Source organism: Schistocerca gregaria, unplaced genomic scaffold (genome assembly GCF_023897955.1).
Source record: "Schistocerca gregaria isolate iqSchGreg1 unplaced genomic scaffold, iqSchGreg1.2 ptg000640l, whole genome shotgun sequence".
NCBI lineage: Eukaryota > Metazoa > Arthropoda > Insecta > Orthoptera > Acrididae > Schistocerca > Schistocerca gregaria.
In genome coordinates, this window is record NW_026062026.1 from 222,501 (window position 1) to 227,500 (window position 5,000).

At 53.2% G+C, this 5,000-nt stretch overlaps 1 non-coding gene across 1 annotated transcript in view; it reads left to right on the forward strand.

The window, feature by feature from the left end:
- Positions 1 to 3,644: 3,644 nt before the first annotated feature.
- Positions 3,645 to 5,000, forward strand: part of LOC126317753 (small subunit ribosomal RNA) — a 1,893-nt gene continuing 537 nt past the window's right edge. The window contains exon 1 of the ribosomal RNA XR_007556881.1: positions 3,645 to 5,000. This exon is cut by the window's right edge and continues 537 nt beyond it. This is a non-coding gene — a ribosomal RNA (small subunit ribosomal RNA).

Genomic DNA, 5,000 nt, shown 5'->3' on the forward strand with positions numbered 1-5,000 from the left:
GTGGCAAAGAGTGCGCCGCTGAGGATATAGAGGGTCCGTCCCCCCGCACAGTGGTGACGGTGTGCGGGTAGTGTTTCCGACACCTCTTCCTGCGGTGGCAACTCTGGGGCAGAGTCGATACTCGCCCACTGGTGGAAGGTAAGCATTCTGCTTTACATCAGTACATAACTAATATTTCAGTCGTCTGACGTCCCTCCTTAGTAAATGATGCAGGACCACATACATAGATGATACATACTGTAAACTGGGGAGGACAGTGTGAACCGCACTCGACCCAGTCACCCTATCTCACAGTCCACTCTGTGTGTAACAAAGCGAAAGCACCAAAGCACTATCGTTCAACAACATCCATTTTATCCTCGCTGCCACAGGACACTATCCAAACAACGACAAGAGGAACGTCACGTCCACTAATAAGACAGAATGTCTCACATCACCCGCAAACAACGCAGCTCAAATCAGCCAGCAACACCCACAGTGGTCCACCCAGTATCAACACAGGACGCAACGCCACGCCACAACACAAAAGGTACAAGTAATAAAATACCCTTTGGCCACACCCCTTATAAAGGCATCGAACCAACCCACCACCTGACACCAGCCAAACGTACATCCTGATTTGACACATCTCTGGCAACCTAACCCACGTTGGCCCTTAACCTAACCCACGTTGGCCCTTAACCTAACCCACGTTGGCCCTTAACCTAACCCACGTTGGCCCTTAACCTAACCCACGTTGGCCCTTAACCTAACCCACGTTGGCCCTTAACCTAACCCACGTTGGCCCTTAACCTTACCCACGTTGGCCCCTAACCTTACCCACGTTGGCCCTTAACCTAACCCACGTTGGCCCTTAACCTAACCCACGTTGGCCCTTAACCTAACCCACGTTGGCCCTTAACCTAACCCACGTTGGCCCTTAACCTAACCCACGTTGGCCCTTAACCTAACCCACGTTGGCCCTTAACCTAACCCACGTTGGCCCTTAACCTAACCCACGTTGGCCCCTAACCTAACCCACGTTGGCCCCTAACCTAACCCACGCTGCACCTTAACCTAAGTTACGCTGCACCTTAACCTAAGTTACGCTGCACCTTAACCTAAGTTACGCTGCACCTTAACCTAAGTTACGCTGCACCTTAACCTAAGTTACGCTGCACCTTAACCTAAGTTACGCTGCACCTTAACCTAAGTTACGCTGCACCTTAACCTAACTTACACTGCACCTTAACCTAACTTACACTGCACCTTAACCTAAGTTACACTGCACCTTAACCTAAGTTACACTGCACCTTAACCTAAGTTACACTGCACCTTAACCTAAGTTACACTGCACCTTAACCTAAGTTACACTGCACCTTAACCTAAGTTACACTGCACCTTAACCTAAGTTACACTGCACCTTAACCTAAGTTACACTGCACCTTAACCTAAGTTACACTGCACCTTAACCTAAGTTACACTGCACCTTAACCTAAGTTACACTGCACCTTAACCTAAGTTACACTGCACCTTAACCTAAGTTACACTGCACCTTAACCTAAGTTACACTGCACCTTAACCTAAGTTACACTGCACCTTAACCTAAGTTACACTGCACCTTAACCTAACTTACACTGCACCTTAACCTAAGTTACACTGCACCTTAACCTAAGTTACACTGCACCTTAACCTAAGTTACACTGCACCTTAACCTAACTTACACTGCACCTTAACCTAACTTACACTGCACCTTAACCTAACTTACACTGCACCTTAACCTAACTTACACTGCACCTTAACCTAACTTACACTGCACCTTAACTGTCACATGTAACGTCACAGGAATGTAGCTTTGCCTAACAGCAACCCTCTGAACATAGTTCACTGCTTGGATCCTCTGGTGTCATGTGTATTTCTTGATGCCATGGTGCGTACCCTCACATAAAGGTCTTTCGAGTGTTGCGTACTTTCTACACAGTCCCGCTAACCACTGGAAGGGTGTACCGCTACAGAACGAATATCGCCCTCCCCTCCTGCCCTTCCAAGCTGGTCGGTCAGGCGTTTGTTTGTGAAATGAGCCTTGCAGCTGTTCAGTTGCATTCGGTTGTCGATGCAGTCAGTGTACGTTGTGGTACGGCCTGTGTGGACTGTCCGCTGATGTACGCGTAACCCACACTGATCATCCGTCGTTACGTACTGAGTGACATAATGTGGCACATGCTTGACCGTACACCGGCTGCGCCCTACAATGGCGAATCATAAGGGCCATATGTTGTGCACGATGCTACTTGTCTCGTCTCCCCATTACAGCGAGATTGCACTGTTGTACGCCGTACAGACATGTGGTAAGTAGGTACGGACGAAAGTATTGCATGTTGGCCCCCCCCCCCCCCCCTCCTCCCTCTGCCGGGAATCAGCGTGAGCCGTCTGTTGATGTAGCGACGAGGGTTTTCCTATTTAATCGTATTGCCCCACACAACATGATAGCACGGTGGACCGCGTTCCACATCTGCGACATGCTACAGAGGCCGGTTGACAGTCGACCGCGCAAGGGACATTGCACACGTGCGCGGACCATCTTCCACGTGTTCTCTCGTGTACATGCCGCAGTGTGTATGTGGGCTGATGTAGCGTGTCGTGACACATAACATGCAGGCATGCCAGAATCGTAGATTTCGCAAATGTAGATTGACGTATACGTTTGCTGCCAAAGATCCGCAAATGAACTGGAAATCAGTTGTTGAGCGGTTGTTCGCGCTGCAGGTGCATCGGTGATAGCGACGATCGGTACATCTGTGAACCGGTTGTTTCGGCGGTACCCGCCATGCCCCCGAACCTGAGTTGGCCATGTGGGTATGAAGCGATACGAGGCTGTGGCTTGGCGGGACAGTCCCCGGCCGGTGAGGGGGGGCCGCCCGGCGTGCTGGCCGCGCGCTGCGTGAGCGCACGCACTACAGCCGGCTGGTGGGGGGCGCCCAGTGGCAGGAGCGCCGGCCGACGGGCCCGGCTGGCGTCCCAGCTATGCGCCGGCGCACCCTGCGCGCGGCGCCAGGCGGCCAAAGTGGGTTCTGCCGAGCCCGGTGCGAAGCGCGGTGGACATCTGCAGTGTGCTGGTCCGATTGCGGACTGTGTGCGTTGAGGATGCGCCGCCGCCCGGCACTCGGCGTCGCGACGCCGTCTGCTGCTCGGTCGCCCCCAGCGGTTCTCGCAGGTGGTTTGTATCGCAGCTCTGCGGACGTGTTGGCGCGTGCGCTGTGCTGGGAGAGTTCGCTTCTGCACCCAAGTGGGGCTTTGCCCTTCTGTGGCGCTGGCGTTGGAGCTGCCGGTCACCGTAGGTGGCGCGTGTTGTTTCCCGCCGGCAATGCCACGACAGCACGCTCCCGGGCCTCTGTCGGCAGCGGCAAGCTCAGTTGGGAGCACGGGTGTTCGCACTGAAAGCGTCTACTCGCCTATCTCCGGGCGATTGCGCCTCTCTCGAACCCGACCAAGTACTTAGGACGGCGCTGCGCGCCGCCGGGACCTGAGAGGGTTTCGAGGTGTATCGTGCAGGGGAGCTCAGCCTCCTCCTGTTTGCAGAATAATTGAGCGGACGCTTGCGTGTTCGCGCGGGCCCTCGGGACACACTCCCGGGCGGCCGGCTGCTCAGCTCTCGTTGACGCAGCTCCCTGGTTGATCCTGCCAGTAGTCATATGCTTGTCTCAAAGATTAAGCCATGCATGTCTCAGTACAAGCCGCATTAAGGTGAAACCGCGAATGGCTCATTAAATCAGTTATGGTTCCTTAGATCGTACCCACGTTACTTGGATAACTGTGGTAATTCTAGAGCTAATACATGCAAACAGAGTCCCGACCAGAGATGGAAGGGACGCTTTTATTAGATCAAAACCAATCGGATTGGCTCGTCTGGTCCGTTTGCCTTGGTGACTCTGAATAACTTTGGGCTGATCGCACGGTCCTCGTACCGGCGACGCATCTTTCAAATGTCTGCCTTATCAACTGTCGATGGTAGGTTCTGCGCCTACCATGGTTGTAACGGGTAACGGGGAATCAGGGTTCGATTCCGGAGAGGGAGCCTGAGAAACGGCTACCACATCCAAGGAAGGCAGCAGGCGCGCAAATTACCCACTCCCGGCACGGGGAGGTAGTGACGAAAAATAACGATACGGGACTCATCCGAGGCCCCGTAATCGGAATGAGTACACTTTAAATCCTTTAACGAGTATCTATTGGAGGGCAAGTCTGGTGCCAGCAGCCGCGGTAATTCCAGCTCCAATAGCGTATATTAAAGTTGTTGCGGTTAAAAAGCTCGTAGTTGGATTTGTGTCCCACGCTGTTGGTTCACCGCCCGTCGGTGTTTAACTGGCATGTATCGTGGGACGTCCTGCCGGTGGGGCGAGCCGAAGGCGTGCTTGCGCGTCCCGAGGCGGACCCCGTTGAAATCCTACCAGGGTGCTCTTAGTTGAGTGTCTCGGTGGGCCGGCACGTTTACTTTGAACAAATTAGAGTGCTTAAAGCAGGCAAGCCCGCCTGAATACTGTGTGCATGGAATAATGGAATAGGACCTCGGTTCTATTTTGTTGGTTTTCGGAACCCGAGGTAATGATTAATAGGGACAGGCGGGGGCATTCGTATTGCGACGTTAGAGGTGAAATTCTTGGATCGTCGCAAGACGAACAGAAGCGAAAGCATTTGCCAAGTATGTTTTCATTAATCAAGAACGAAAGTTAGAGGTTCGAAGGCGATCAGATACCGCCCTAGTTCTAACCATAAACGATGCCAGCCAGCGATCCGCCGCAGTTCCTCCGATGACTCGGCGGGCAGCCTCCGGGAAACCAAAGCTTTTGGGTTCCGGGGGAAGTATGGTTGCAAAGCTGAAACTTAAAGGAATTGACGGAAGGGCACCACCAGGAGTGGAGCCTGCGGCTTAATTTGACTCAACACGGGAAACCTCACCAGGCCCGGACACCGGAAGGATTGACAGATTGATAGCTCTTTCTTGATTCGGTGGGTGGTGGTGC